Source organism: Grammomys surdaster, unplaced genomic scaffold (genome assembly GCF_004785775.1).
Source record: "Grammomys surdaster isolate TR1022 unplaced genomic scaffold, NIH_TR_1.0 958, whole genome shotgun sequence".
Taxonomy (NCBI): domain Eukaryota; kingdom Metazoa; phylum Chordata; class Mammalia; order Rodentia; family Muridae; genus Grammomys; species Grammomys surdaster.
Genome location: NW_021605377.1, coordinates 12,840,553 through 12,857,651, shown reverse-complemented (window position 1 = coordinate 12,857,651; position 17,099 = coordinate 12,840,553). Strand labels below are relative to the sequence as shown.

At 35.5% G+C, this 17,099-nt stretch overlaps 1 protein-coding gene across 1 annotated transcript in view; it reads right to left on the bottom strand.

Moving 5' to 3' along the window:
- Rassf9 (Ras association domain family member 9) overlaps positions 1-17,099 on the bottom strand; it is a 40,286-nt gene that overhangs the window by 22,067 nt on the left and 1,120 nt on the right. The window lies entirely within an intron of this gene.

Here is a 17,099-nt window from a genome sequence, read left to right as displayed (position 1 = left end):
CTGAGAATAATTTTATTCCTGCCCATTATGTTAAATCTTGTCTCTAATTACATCAACATGTTGGCAGCCAAAGTACATGGCTTGAAACTGAAAATAGACCCCCAGACAGAGTTATTAATTTAAAAGGCTGTCAAGCCACGGACTGGTAAGATTCTGCACAGAGCCTTACCAACCTAAGACAGAAGTGCATTTCTTTTTATAATGTGTATTCCATGATGGGTAAAGAAGGCATTCTTGTCAGAACCACCTAAGACAGGCTCAGTCTAGTTTATACAATAAAAAAGGGGGAGATGTGGAGATCTTTTGGGGCTACCTGGCAGGAATCTGACATTGGCCAAGGACAAGGATATGGGCTGCTTGGAAGGAATCTGACATTGTCCAAGGACAAAGCAATGGATTGAAGGCAGGGATATGACATTAGGCTAGAACAAAAAAGTAATTTCAGGCAGGAATCTAAATCTTAACCTAGAACAAAGAAGTAGGCTTCAGGCATGAAAATGACTTTGGGCTAGGACAGGGAAGTTGGCTCAGATATTTTAGACATCCTGATAAGCTCTTAGAAATAGTGATCATGGAAGTGATCACAGGACTCTGTTTATTGTCCTGCTTGTTCTTTAACTATCTGGGTTTATTGTCTTGCTTGTTCCTTGACTATTTGCTTCTATTGTATTGCTAGTTCCTCAACCTAGAACTGACCTTAATACTTGCATGTAATTTAAACGGCATAAAAGCAAAAAAGGAAGAAGACGGATGGGATAAGGGCTTAATGGTGGGAGGGAATGGGGAAAGTGGAAAACATCTGAAATGTAAATAAATAAAATATTGAATAAAAAGATATAAAAAACCATATAATTCATTAAAAATATAGAATTATTTTTTTCTTTAGGATTTATTATTTATTCTGTGTTTGTGTACATGTCTGCATACTGGTATAGACACATGAATGCATGTACTTATGGAGGCCTGCGACCTTAGAAACCCCAAAGCTAGAGTTACAGGCAGTTGTCAGCTGACTGATCTGGGTGCTAGGAATCAAAATTGGGGTCCTCTATAAGAACAGTATACTCACTTAAGTGCTGTGTTATCTCTCTAATACCAAAAACACAGATTTTATTTGGAGAGAAGTATTAGTTCACTAAATTAAGAAATATGCCAGAAGTTATACATTGGTTTAAGGCTGTAAACTCAGATATAATTCAATCATAAAGCTTAAGATATTGCAGATGAATTCTAAAGAGTAATTAAAATGTCACAGGAACTTTAAGTCTAAAGGTTTACAATGCCTAACTCAAAATCTCTTTTTCCAAGCATTAACGAATGTCAGGCAGCAACTATTATTAGTTTACCTGACATATGGCACCAATTTTTAATCATTATTTTATGAAAGAAATATATATGCTTGCATACAGTAAGACTATTTAGTTTTTTGATAAAAGTCAGGACATGAAAGTAGAAACATGAAAAGGTAAAACTTGGTAAAAACAAAATATAAAACGTGTAATGATACATAAAATTTCATGAGTGTATTTAGTCCCTTTTATTTTGCTAGTTACTTAGAATAGTTTATGCATTTGAAACACAGCACATGGCTTATTATAATTTGCCTCAGTATCTATTTGTTAGGCAAACTTTAAGGAATGTGCTGGAACTCTGAGAAGACCATACACTCAGGAATCAGGCAGAAACATCCCAAGTTTGAAACTAGTGCAAAAACAAAAATGAAGCACTGACTTTTCCTCTTCAGGAAATTGTCAAATAGCTGGTAAATAAAAGCGATGTGCAAATATATTTATTTCCTTGTTGCCTTTCTTTACTTATGTTCTGTTTACTAAGTACACGGTAACACGATAATTGAAATTAATAAATGCATATGTGATTTCTGTCTGCTCTGCTCCAAATAATTTTCATATTGTTATTCATTTATCATCAACACAATGTAATGTTCTCTTTACAGATAAGTAAGTACAGCTCATTTCATGTACTCCAATTTTAATTCAAAATGACACCTTTAAATACTTTCTTATTTCTAACTATCCTTCTGACATGAGCTCCTCTGTACAATATGGTATTTTGTTGGATATCATTACATTGTCTTAAAACAGCTGTCTCTGCTAGTATTGGGATCTGAAAAGTGAAAGAGATGATTTTAGGAGCTAAAAGTATTTCTTACGTTTGTAAATGTTTCAATTTCTCAAAAGGAGAGAAACAATCTCATAAGCCAGGAGATGTATCTGACTAAGTATTAATGAGCACAAAGCTTTATTGAAATATAGCCATGATTGTTCTTTTATATCATATCCCTGGCGTCTTCCACTCTACAGTGACAAAGTTAATTAGCTGGGATACATCTGATGGCTAGCAAACTCTAAGACGTTTATTACCCAGCCCTTCCCATAGAACTTTTGCCTTGTCATAAATATCTACAGGGAAACTTGTTGCTTTAGAAATTCTCAGAGCACCTAACCTGCTAGTGTTGCACCATAAACCCAGAAAAAAAGGACATGCTCTTCAATAGAGTATTTTCTAAACTATTAGATATTCTTGATACACTTCAGAAAGTTTCTGATCGGCACAAAACATTTTAGCATACAAATTCAGCTGCCTTCTTTGCTACAAGAAATGAAATGTACTATTTGCCTTCTCACAGAATATTTAATAAGAAATTAAGGTAATAATTGTGGTGTGTGATAATAACATGATTTTGTTTGATGCAAAATTTGGTGATAGGTTACTAATATTAAACATTAACATGTTGGTTATCACTCTTGATGTGAGTTGCATGTTTTCTTATGTCTTAGAAACTTGTTTATTTATTTTTAATAAGTTGTATAACCAGATACATTTCCTCATTCCTCCCAGTATTTAAGACCTATGTTGAGCAGTTAATTTCACTCCTCTTCTTCCCTTGCTTTCTTCCTTTCTATTTAATATATTTTTGTCTGACACAGGGTTTCATCAGTATAATCCAAACTGGCTACCTTACTCTGTAGACAAGACTGGCCTGAAAAAGAGATTTATCCATGTTGCCTATGCTCAGATGACTAGTATCAAGGCATACACTACCAAGGCCAGCTGTTTTGATATTTTCTGAAATATCACTGAAGAACTGAAGCTGTTTTAAATTAATTCAATATACGATACTTGAGTTAGATATAGTTATGATGAATGGTGACTTTCATTGACTACTGAAAGTTATACACACCCATATACAAACTTACATAATAAATGTTAATAAAAATGAAAATTAATGGAGTACAAACAAGTGAAGCAACTCTGACACACAAACTCTTTCAGGCTAATTAGACTCAGTGGGAAGTAAACACTGGCTACAGCAACTCTGAGTAAAGTGACACGAATCCAAAGACAAAAAACATTGACCCTTCTCCCATAAGTAACACAAATCCTTCTTGAGGTCATGGAGAAAATGTGAATCAGTATTTTTCCAAATGAAGTATAAAGCCTACAAAAAGTTTGCCTCCAAACACAGGTTATTAATATTTTTTATCAAAATACTCTGAGAACTGGACTTCTGTAGAGTAACAATTTTAAGCAGGAGAGCGAAATATTAATATAAACAAATGGTAAAAATGTTGCTCTGAACATGACAATATGACTTCTGCCTGTGCGTGCATTTACTAGTTTTATGCTCTAGTAATGTCAATTTAATTTTTTAAGTGAGGGTATAAGCTAGCCATACAGAAGAGCAGCCCTTAACATTACTGGGCTACAGTGTAGAACCTGATTCCCATAAGTAGTGAAAAGAAAGGGAGTGTAAGAGGAATGTGTATTGAAGACTAGTGGAGGTTAAGTAAACTCAGCTCATAGTTTGGATTCCAGAAATTGATTGTAATTAAAATGTCAATATTTAACATTAGTATTTAACAAACAAACCAGTGAGGAAGTATTAAATCTCTTTGCCCATTCCAGTGTTTACTTCCCACTGTTAATTCTGTCTCTACCTGGAAAGTAAACTTTCCTTATTGCTTTGAATTTTATGGAAAAGATATTTCATAACAATGCAGCATGTTTAGTGCAAGGAATGTTACCTAACCTGATTGGTGCCTTGACCAGTAACTACAGGCATTAGGATCTACAGCCTTGGTTTCTTTTTGACAACCCCAAACAATAGCTGGTGATGCCTTCAAAATATAAGGCCCTTTCTCTGGATGGTAGAGTGAAGCTTGCCTGTATGTCTGTCCACCTTTCTCTCCTCAATGATATATAATGGCAGGTTTGTCATCAAACAATATCAGGAAACATCCCAAAGGAAGAAAGCAGGAGCTACTGGTCTCCATGTACTTCCATAGGATGTCTGTTATTGCATTTGCCCTCTCTATATTTTTCTTTTCTTTTTGGTTACATCAAGATCTTCTGAAGGAGAGAAGAAATATAAACCTTTTCTTTTTTAAAAGAGATACAAAGAATTGTTGGCTCTATGGTTTTCGTGTTCAACATGTGGAAGACACAAGGTCTGTTGGGAAACTTGACAGCAAAAGCTAGAAAAAGACTCGTGGACCTCATGTCACCAGTGGCATCTTAGAATTCAACAATGAGGGATGAACTTTTTTGTCTTCGTATCCCCTAGAGCTTTGCTTCCTGATTCTTCCCTGCTTAAATTCTTTCCGTCTATTTTTCTTCTATTCCTTTTCATTACTTGTCACATCACTACTACCACCATTTACAACATCTTTTCCTCAATTACCTTTCTTATACAAACTCAACAATCTCTAACCACTCTCTCTGGTCCATAGCTTATGTTTTAGCTGCTAAAATGGACCAAACTGAACCTGTTATAAATATATTTTGACTGGTATTCTTGCTCGGATACACCTCATTTTCCCCTTCGCTGTCGGAATTACATTTAATCTACTTCCAATGTTATTTCCTCTGGGAAATTCCCTCAAATTGTTCTCTAGAAAAATGGTGTTTTAATAATAACTCTACACTCCCACAACCTGTAATGGAAATGGACAACCACTCTCTATGTTTCTGCTGAATCTAGTAGATTCTTAGTAAGAGCAAATTGTGCCTTAGTTAATTTTTATTTTCTTCACAGATGTTGTACTCAATATTTGACCTGTGACTCCTGGAAAACTATGTTAGGAATTAAATTTTCTCTCTGTCTCTCTCTGTCTCTCTCTGTCTCTCTCTGTCTCTCTGTGTGTCTCTCTCTGTCTCTCTGTCTCTCTCTCTGTCTCTCTCTCTGTCTCTCTCTCTTGCCATCTCTCTCTGTCTCTCTCTGTCTCTCTCTGTCTCTCTCTCTCTTTCTCTCTCCCTCTCTCCCTCTCTCTCTTGCCATCTCTCTCTGTCTCTCTCTCTGTCTCTCTGTCTCTGTCTCTCTCTCTCTCTCTCTCTCTCTCTCTCTCCCTTTTGCTCTCTTTTGCTCGCTCTCTTGCTCTCTCGCTCTCTCTCTCTCTTCTCCTCGGTCTTTTCCTTTCAATGTTTTCCTCTGTGTATAAGTCTATCTCAAAGTAAGAAAACTTCTGTGATCACCCATAAGGAAGACATCTCACGATTAACATCTGATAGCTATAAACTTTCTTGACAACTATTTATATAGTTAAAGTTTCACTGAAATAAATCTATGTCTCTTTTATTATATTTATTGTTTGTGGTTGTATTCATACTACCATGAGAGAGGCACTTGTTATAATGGTAAGTGATATCTGAGAAAATCTAAAATAATTGTCAGATGGCATTCTATAAACACACACACGCACACACACACACTCACATACACAAACACACACTTAATGCTCTTTTGACCCTCCCAACTAAACTTCACTAAAATCTGCACTTCAATTTTAAAAATAAGGCATTTCTTTAACTTCAGAATTTACCAAAGTGCTTTTTTTGCATGTTTATTTTAGCAGATATAAAGTAAAAATCGTGTTATCTTTATACCAAAGAAACATACACACTTTAGCAGAAGTTGTGCTAAAATTTGTGAGCAATTTTAATCAAAAGTTAAAGACTCATTTAAAGATGGCTTTTCCATGTTAACTGGGTGGGATTGTCATTGGATTAGTCACCCTGGACTCCTTGGCTGAAAACCAGTGCCCTTTGCCTATAAAGCCCTACTTTATATGTAAGACCATGATGCTCCATATAAATCATCCGTGCATGGAGGAGGAGCAGGGCGGTGTAGGCAGGATGAATGGCAGCTCTCAGAGTTGCTTTTCAGGTGTGTTATGTCCAAACACCAGGTGTCCGTAGGTAGGATGTTTGGAAACATCTAAATGACACTTTGGATTTTCACTCTTCGCCTTGATCTTCCCTCCCTTAAGTTGTCCTTGTTACTTTCTTCCTGCTCTTTACCACGGCACACCTATACCCTCAGTGACTCAGAACCAAAACTGCTGTGGTCATTGATTCTCTACTCCATCTGGACATGGCCCTCTTCACCAACCATGAATTCTTACATAGTCTGTTTCTAACATATCTGTCTCTCTTATATATCTTCTTCATTTGCCGAGAAAGTGATCTCTTTAATTAGTCCTTGTCTCACTGGACTATTCATGTTCTTTCTGCACTCCCTTCAACCTTATGTCTCCTGGATTAATTCCAGATTCTTAGAGATTTATACCACGAGATGAAGCAAACCATTTCTTTTGTGTGAAAGACAATTATTCCGTGCCAAGAACCTTGCCTTCTACTCTCTATCTTTACCATTGTTGCTCCTCATTCTGTTGTTTTTAAACACAAATCTTACATCTCATTTAGAGTTTCACTTTGCTATTGTTTTCTAAAACCGAGAGGATTCTCTCTCTTTGTCACCAAGGAGACTTTCTGCCTATACTTCTAGCCCTGTACTTCAGATATCACCACCATCATAAGCACTTCCACTCAGATAATATTTGAAACATAAGGAGAAATGCAAAGAGTCATTAACTTCCCACATGTTCTCAACATCTGCCTTTCTTCTAATTGGTTCCTACTGGTACCACCGCTTACAGTTAATAAGCTTCAATATCTTAATTATCTGCTTTTAAATATGCCTTCACACTAAACACTTATAACCTCTACTTCAGAATGCATTCAGTTTTACATTTCTCTTGTGGTTTTACAATCATTACACTGGTACTAACTTTTGGCTATAAGTTCTCTCATGTACTGCTTCTTTCCATTCTTCCTGGTACCACAGTTATCCTTTCATATAACAGATATCTTCACCATTCAAAAACTCAAGGAATATCATATAGTTCCTTATTATGCACACTTTGGGGGATTCCTCTTTCATTTGCAATACACGCATAATCACTTGTGATCTACAACATAAGGCCTTTTTCTGCATTACATATGCTGTTTCATGTACCTAAGATAGTCTTCCTCTGACTCCTTGCATACCCAATCTTTTGTTTAATTTAAGCATTACTTTAAAAGTCTGTCTTCAAACCACTATACACTCTTCAATATGACAAGCTGCTTTCATTCTTTATGACAATAACAACTGTCTAAAATTTCTTATTCAATTTATACAATTGTCCTAATACTGTATCTGTATACTAGTCAACAAGAGAATTTGAAACCTTATACCACCTATCAACTCAGTTCCTTAAAATCATAATCTATATAAGAATTATCATTTATTCTTTATAATATGTAACCCAAATATATATATATATATATGAATGAAATGGGGGATAGTAGGGATAACTCAAGTTTTTATTCAGATGGTGAATGCACTAAAACCTTGTATAATATTGCAATAAAGAGAGCCTATATAAAGCATTGTATTATATGTCTTCATTTACTTAATTATCTAAACTGTGATTACATCTGTGAGGGATCTATTATGGTAACCCTAGCTAAGATGCCTAGTATAGGGGATACAGAGTCTGAACTGGCCATCTCTATAACAAGGCAAGATTTCTAGTGGAGGGATTGAGACACCAACCCAGCTACCAAACCTTCAACCTACATTTTGTCCTGCCAGCAACGTGTGCTGGGGTAAAGGTAACAGAGAATTTGTTGGAGTAGCCAACCAATGACTGTCCCAGCTTGAGTCTCATGCCAATAGAAGGAGTCCACCCCTGACATTGCCTGGAGGGGCAGAAACCAGAGGCCAGATAAACCATAGAGACCTAGGAAGATAACCCATAGAGACCTAGGATAGAACCAAATACACCTGACTGGCAAGAAGTAGGAAAGCATTTCTAATAATGTTGTGCTATACTCAAAGACAGGAGTCTGTTATAAGGATCCTCAGAGATGCTCAGTCAAACAGATTCAAAGACAAATAGTCAAACATGAGGAAGAACTTGGTGAATCCTGAGGAAGAAGGGCAGAGGGGTCAAGAGCCAGAGGGGTCAAGGACACCAAAAGGAAACCAACAGAATGAACACACCTGAACTCATAGAGCTCACAGGGACTGAATCGAAAATCAGGGAGTCTGAATGGGTCTAGCCTAGGCATCTGCATATATGTTACAGTTGTGTAGCTTGCTGTTTTTGTGGGACTCTTAACAGAGGGGACAGGGGTGTTTCTAACTATTTTGCCTGCTTTTGAAATTGGAAACTTTTTTCTTCTACTGAGATGCTTCATATGAGCAGAGGTACCTAATCTTATAGCAACCTGATACGACTTGATTGGTTGATATTCCTAGAAGACCTGCCCTTTTCTGAACGGAAATGAAGGAGGAGTGGATAAGGGGGAGGGAGAGGAGAAGAGGGGGGAGAGCTTGGAGGCGAGAATGGAGGTGAGACTGCAGTCATGATGTAATATACGAGAGAATAAATTATTAGTAATATGATTCTTAATAATAATGAAATAAGGGGTTAGTAAGTAAAGACACATCTACAGATATCTTGTAGCCAACTGAAAGGATGTAGCCAGGTGCCTACATAGTGAGTAATGATAAAGTAGCAAAGATGTGAAGCTAATGAAGAGCTATTTCTTACTGAGCCCAACTCTGTTCTTCATATGAGAATAGATTTGTTGTAAGTTTACCCAATGGAAAAGACCATGGCTTTTGGACAGCATCCACTCTCGCTTTCAGGAAAATCTGAGGTCTTATTAGAAGAGCTAAAAAAATAGTTACCCACAGGCTCTTCTGTGGGAGATTGTGATCTCTCAAAGCCATTGAGATCTTCCCCTAGCTAACCACAAACTCCAGGAAATTCCAGTCAGAGATGAAAGAGATTGAACGAGATGAGAACAAATACGCAATACAAGAATAACTCAAAAGCATTTGAGAGTCTATAAAATACCTTACTCGATGGTTGAGAACAGTAAACATATACCACAGCTGATAGAATGGAAGCTTTCAAAATTCAGACAGCTTTTCACACACATACGAATGAACTTAAATTTAAAAGATAAAACAACGGCTCCCTGCACACAATCGATAAAGGGATGGATTTAATAAAATCGTTAGGATGATTTGAGGTCAACTATAATTAATTCAGTGGGTCATGGTCACAGAAGCATTCATGCTTGTTTCCTAAATATTACCACTGCAAATTCAGTTGGAAAAGTGTTTTCGACCACTACCACCATAGTTATGGTTTCTTGCTAGACTGGCCACATTGTTGCCCAGTTCTTAAGTTCTTCTGTTTTGATTATACTGACTCAGTCTTATGCCTGTGTGATTCAGTCCTCTCCCACATCTCTCTGCACATGCTTCTGTGTTCCCATCTCTTGCTCAGACCTGTCACAGTGGGAGTTTAATAAACGCTACTTAGCTACAATGATGTTCCATTATTTTCCTTTTCTTCCATCCACTCCTCTCTCTTACGATTGTATTGAAAGTCAATCATCAAGGCTTCCTGAGTTCATTTCCCAACAACACCTACTTCTTGCTGCTGCTCAAAAGTAACTGTAATCTCTAGCACAGTGGACCCAGCGTCCAGCTTTGTCTCCATGGGTACCAATACTCAAACAGTTGAAAATTAATAAAATCCATGCCATACTATATATTTAATACGTATGGCAAACTTCTTTCTGGTCTCCAAATTAGTTCAGAAGAGTAATGAAAATAAAAACAAAATACTGTTGGAATTCAAGTAGTTTCATTTTCACCTATAAGTATATTTGTGCAAAATTTACAGACATTTTTAATAATGTTCAATAACTCACAGTCTAATTCTTTTTATCACAGGGATAAGGAGATCAGTGCTGTTGCAAAGATTCTAATAAGTGAGGACTAGAATATCAAATTCCCAAATATCACACTATATTTATTTATTTTATGTTTACATAAATTTTATAGCAGTTTCCATATAACAACCCTGAAAAGGGAATGGGTATTTATTGAAATTTTCTTGTATTCTAGGACTTGGGCAAGTCTTTCATAGCCAATCCACAAATACGTTAATTTAGAATTAATTCTGCTTTTAAAATGATAAAATTATATCTCAGGGATAACATACAATTACACAGTGGTCCTCTATGGCAGAACATGAATTTGAAACACTCTTGTTACTTACTGAGTGCTACAAGGTTCCATATTTTACTGTCTCCACAGCACTAAGTATTAAAAGAGTTTATTTGTTCCATCACTCAGGTACTGAACGTAAGATGAGCTGAGGTGAGCTGCTCTAAGAAGTGTTAGTGAGGGTGAAGTAGATTGCTGCTAATGAAACAAAAAATGACTTTCCATCCTTAGAATGAACTTAGTAATTTATTAATTGTTAGCTACACCTCATTTTATTTAAAGAGCATCACACACACAGAGATCACTCTCAGCCAAAATATAAGCATATAAAAATGCCATGCATTTTAGCATGTGCTTTTTGTCTTGTAAACTGTAATAGTCTAATATAACATAGGTCTTCCTTTCATTTGGAAGAATGAATAGTCGCCAGCTATATTTTCCTTTAATCTCAAAAGAATGTGGAATGATCCAAAGCATCAATACATAGAGGGCGCTTCAAGTGAGAGTTACTGAACCTCATTTATATACACATATGAGCATCACTAGAGAGTAAGTAGTGACAATGTTCCTCTTTTGTTTGGTTGTGTTTGGTTTACCAGAAGCCAACAAGGTCTTGGATTAGATCACTTTCAGCTATGGTAATCTCTACCTGGAAGCATGGTGTTGTCACACAGTTTGGTCAAAGATCAGCACTGCATTTATAAATTCATTCTAAACTACACAAACATTCATTCAATAAAAATGCATTGACACTATTCCTGTCCTGATGTTATCTAAACATCAGCTGTATTTTATGAGCGTATTTGGATTTCTTTATTCAATCAGCAAATGTTTCTGGAACACTTGTTCTGGTTATTTTATACGGGAAAAAGAAAGGGAAAGCATCCTCTATTAATGGGCCAACACTTTATGAGAAATTTTATAGAAATGTTGACACTTTCTATATAAAAATGGAGAGCATTCCAGCCTATAAATATAAAACCTAAAGTATAATTTTCCTGGTTGTTCAGCATAGGTAAGATTCATTGATTTTTCCTTAAATATGAAATAATTATGTATATTATAGCCATGTATATCACTTTCCACAAACTCTCTTCAATTCAAATAAAAGCATTTTGAACTAGGCTATATTTATTATTATTAATTGCTTTTAAATATATCCAAAAAATTCAACAATTTTATTGAATAGGTGAAATATAACCTGCACCAGGGGTTAGCAATTACAATCAACTGAAAATACTGAGCAATTAGATCTTAAGAAATAACTTGTGCTTGCTTTCATTGCTGTGTTTAGATGGGTTTAAAGTCATGCCCTGTCCTGGAAACCTAGCCAACTACCTGAGGCAAATGAAGTCATGGATCTTGGAGAGGAACCTACAACTGTCACTTTACTAAACCAGAATAATCCGTAACTGCATTCTCAACATTTGTCCTTATACCCACAGATAGTTGTAATCCTCATCCTTCATCAAAGAAACTCCTCTTTGCTAGATATGGTGACCATTACAGAAAATCACAACAGATCAAAAGGTGGAGTTGTGGAGGAGGCCATTCCCAATGGATACTTGTACCTACAACCCTAACACCTAAGGCTCTGGAATCAATGAAGAAGTGAAAAGACCATAAAACCCAGAGGATAAGGGAATGTTCCCTAGGAACTTCAGAAGCTACTGGCAGAAAGTATTACCAAGCTGAGTGCCTAAACATGAGCTGAACATGGATAAGATATGGCAAAGTGGATACAAGACAGGCCTCAAAGCCTCAACTCTATATAATTACTACCAACTAAGAAATGCTTGAGGGTCAGAAAAAAAGTATCCCAAAGGGAAGAGCACACTGATTGGTTATCCAATACCAATGGTCAACCCTGAAACATACATAAAAGTAAAATGTATACATGGAACAGGCTACACTTAGGTATTTAGGGATACATATGTGTATACATATATGTATGTAACAAAAATTAGCTTTAAAAAGTCATTGCAATTGGAAGAAACAATGAAGGATATTTAGGACAGTTTAGGGGTAGGAAAGGGAAGGGGACAATGACATAATTATAATCTCAAAACATAAAGAAATTAATTACACATATACACAATAAAATACCTGGAGTATTCAAAGGAAAACAAAATAGACAGAACAAACAAAAATCAACCAAACAAGACAAACACACACACAAACTAAAACCACTTTACATAAAAAAAATCCACTAAAAAGCAATAAAAGACTGAAATGTACTGTAATTTTCCCTTTAACATATGTGCAGTACAGATATTATAAGGTCTTATTTTAGAAAGTAAATATCTAGAGACAGATTACTTTTTAAGGCCATACAGTATCTATATGTAGCTGGAAGAAGTGAACTCATACCACTACGTCAATCTTTTTTTCTTTGGAATTTATTATCTATCTCTATCTATCTCTATCTTTATTTATCTCCAGCTTTCATTATATACTTCTTTATTTCTACCTCTCTCTATATATCGTCTGTGTTAGATATACTTACATGTAGATATATGTATATATAACTGTGTATCTATATATCTATATATCTATAAGTTAGAGTTAACTTCTCTGAATGCTCAAAAGGGTTATCTACTCCTCTATACTTCTATATCAAATAAACTTAAAATGTTCTGTTATTCAGTAAACTTAATCAAGACATTTTCTAAATTAAATTGTTAGTGAGCTATAAATTGTTTAACTTGTTTCAAAACAATTTTCTTTCAAGAGCTGCTTTTACTGGCATGAGCTACTTGTTGGTCTGATGCCTACTGAGGCATACTACACAGTAAATGTCAGGCTGCCTAAGTTGGCTCAGGTTTTTTTTTTTCCAAGCAAATTCATGTTTTAACCTGGAAACTGTTTCACCTCTGCCAATGCTCTTGGGCTATTTTTGTCAGGGATAAAGCATTCCAGGCATTGCTCCTAATGGATTGTCTGCTACAAACTAACAACCACTTAAGTTGGTATAAGGTATCATTAGGGGAAAACTCTTCAGAAACTTGGAGAAGGATGAAGATTTACAGGCTCAAAGATTTGGCAATTCTCAAATCCTTAATCCAACTTTTTGAACATTTTCAATCTCCATTTGAAGCTACAAGAAAAAAAAATTACCTGATATTTTTCACTTCTAGCTATAGAAAGGAGACAGTCTTCTTGTCCAAAACTCTCTCCGTAAAACTCAATTCTCCTTTCTGATGAGATAGTTAGAAGGATTTACTTATGATATATGTTCTTGTTTTAAAAATACAACCAGAAATATTCTAAGTACCTAACAGTAATGTGAAAACCAATGCTTTAGGTAATTATTTAAAAGTGTAAAGCCAGACTCCTCCTAATATGTCCATTAAGTTATATTTTCTGAGACCCTTTTATTTAGGATTTATATGAAAAAGGATGTCTGGTTATAGCCTGCAAGAGATTGACATACTTTCCTATTTTTAGCAAAAGCTTTCTGAAACAGTTCAAGTGAAAGTCAGGGAAAGTTAAAATGGTCCTCAAAAATAATGATAAAAACCTATATAACTGTTTTGACTGTTTGTAGTCAGTACATATTTATTTAGAAGGAAAGTATGGGACTCTTCTACACAACAGCAATATTCTGCTTCCTGGAAGACTTGATGAATGTTTTAACCAATTCCATCTCCTCAAGTGTTAGAAATCATGTCTCTCACAAGGTTTGGTGGCATATGTCTGTTACATCAGCAGTCTGGAAGCAGAGGCAGGAGAGTTGTAAGCTCAAGGCCAGGGTGATTTTGAAACAGATTGATGTTGTTTCAAGCAAGGCACAGGAGTCACATCTAAGTATTCCAGTGTCACCTTGAAGTATAAGTAGTTCTTTAAAGTTTTTATTAAGTGTTCTTATTTTCTAGTTATTCACATTAATTTATGAAACAGGTGAAGACAAATCACACTCATAAATGTAGTCTGTATGAATAATTAAATTGGTTAAAAAATACAAGTTCCATCATTGAAAGTTTGTATAAATATCAAATGGATCAGTGTTTTATTATTTGCTCCTTTAGCTTTTATATGAGGAAAAACGGTTGCCTAGTAACCATTACATATACCTTTTCAAAAATTGAATAGATTGTTGGAAAAAAATATCAACCTAGATTTTCTATATTTTTAGTCACACTGACAAAATTCTTATTGGCAAAATGTGCAACAATACTTAGGCTTTTGTCACAGTTTTTCTTGTTATTCTGAAACTAAAATAAACAATCCATCCCCCACCCCCCGAAAATGGTACTTTTCTAATTAAACATGCAATTAGGACATTTAAGCAGATTACTGCTGATTATAGTCATTAGAATCTTTAATCTGGGGCTCTTTCATTTACATGAAAGTTTAAAGGTAAAAGCCCAAAACAATTTGGGGCCATGTAGCATTCTTGAATTTTCCAAAGAAAACCTTACCAAATGTTTTAATGAAACTCCAGTGTCAATTGATCTGTTTTGAGTATTGAGTCGTATGCCACACCAACTTGCATCATATGCCAAATAAGGAGAAAAGTAATAATGGTCTTCCTAGGTTGAGGAGAAATTATAACTTAGTGCACAAAGCTAAACAAACAACTGTATTACAGGTCTACAACATGCCAGGCACTCTGCTAGGTATGAAAACGCAATGATGTCTAGACAGATGTGACTCCACCCTCTATGAGCGCTAGACCTCGTTAGCTGAAAGTTCTTATGCCTCATCTTTTGCAGATCCATTTATATTATGTCCATGTCTAAAACTCCCAAATGCGTACTTCTTCTGAGCCTAGTTATAGGACCATCGCATCCTGCTTAGTCTTGGAGGATTTAACACTGCTCCATGAAAGAAGAAAAGTAAAATGACATGCAAAAATTAAAATCAACATGCAAAAGTCTCAAAACTGTATAATCACCCCCCCCCAAATTTTCAGCAATCTTTATTTCTGTCTTCTGAAAAGATGCAAATCTAGCATCGTTCTCTTCAATATATTGATCCTGTGACAAATATGCTGTTTAATTCTTTCTTTTTTGTTTTACAAATTAGACGCATATATTCATAAATCCTCAAAATGTGTATCTTACAGAATATATTTCACTTGGCTCTCTAGTTCTCATTAGACAACTATTATCAATCACATTCACTATGAAGCAGTGACTGACTCATCATTTAGTGAACAGATTTGTTGTTTAGGTGTTCAGGTGAGGTTATTTAAGCCCTATCAATCCTGGTCGATGAAATGGATAAACTTGACCCTGAAATCATTTTCATCAGTTGCTTTATCTGGAGAGGGTGAACAGACCAACCCAAACAATAAGACCTTACATAAACTGACATACTATACTAAATCTATTTCAAGGCCCAACATGACACTTTTAATACTCAGTTTCAAGTACTCATATTTTATGTCATTGACTTATGCTGTTCTCTCTCTCTCTCTCTCTCTCTCTCTCTCTCTCTCTCTCTCTCTCTCTCTCTCTCTCTCCCCCTTCACCTCTGTTTTTACTCCAGGCTAAAAAGTAAAAATCTGTTAAAGGAAGCAATTAATCACTGGAGTGGCTTACACACATCCTCCTCATTTCTGCCTTTGCTCACACCCTCAAATTGAGGTCATAATAAATCATGACCCTTAGAAACAGCTTTCTATTTTCTCAAGGGAAACTTGAAATGCTGTTAAACTTCCAGTTCTTCTGTATGTATCTCTTCAGCACAATTTTTTTGTGTTTAAAATATCCTGCTAAGAGTGTTTGTTTTATGGCTAGACCAGAAGGTGCAGTATCAGAAGTGACACAATAGAAACGGACTGTGGAGTTTAGTAAAGACATCCAGGGGTGAACTCAAAGGCTTTGGTGCACTCTTACTTGCCACACAAGTGATGGAATCCATGAACTTGTAAAGCAATCTTCGCAACAAACAATCCCGAAGACAAGATTTGGTTGCAGAAGCGCAATTTGTTTACAAAAATCCAATAAATCCAAATTTTTTTTACACAGTTTCCAAGTGTTTAACGAAATATAAAAAAAGCATTATAGTAGTAACACAACTAAACTTCACAGCAGAATTGAGGCTGGGTACCTGGAGAAGGTTTTTCTGGAGTATTTTTAAATACTTTGTCACCATTCAAACATGAAGCTAGTTGTAATGGGCATCACTAGCTACTAAAAAACCCAAATCATTGTCTCTTAACATGTAATAAAGCATCCTTATTCCAAAAATACCATATTTATCATATTTATCACATGGTTGGCTCATAGAAGTGGTTAACAAGGCTTCACAGTATTTATTGTAGTGTTTTTTAGTTTCTTAAAGAAATCCAGACAACTAAATCAAGTAGATATTCGTGTGCAAAACAGAAGTATGAAGAATCACTTTAAAGTTGTATTGCTATATTATCAGGCAGACACCTTAAAATAATTATATCATTTCCTACCTTGTAATTGTATCCATTTAAATTTACACTAAACATATTATGACAGGCACAAACAGGCATAATGAAGAGGAGAGGAGAGTGGCTGGAATGCCCATTTTATTATATCTGCCAAAACAGATGTATTAAAAAAAATAAAGAGTGTCTAAAGTCCTTTCATTATTTGGATAAAAATGTAATATTTGAGTATAAATAAAATAGTTTTTGTTGTAAAATATGAATATAGATATTATCCCATTATTCCAGATTCAATTTCTCTCTCTCTCTCTCTCTCTCTCTCTCTCTCTCTCTCTCTCTCTCTCTCTCTCTCTCTCT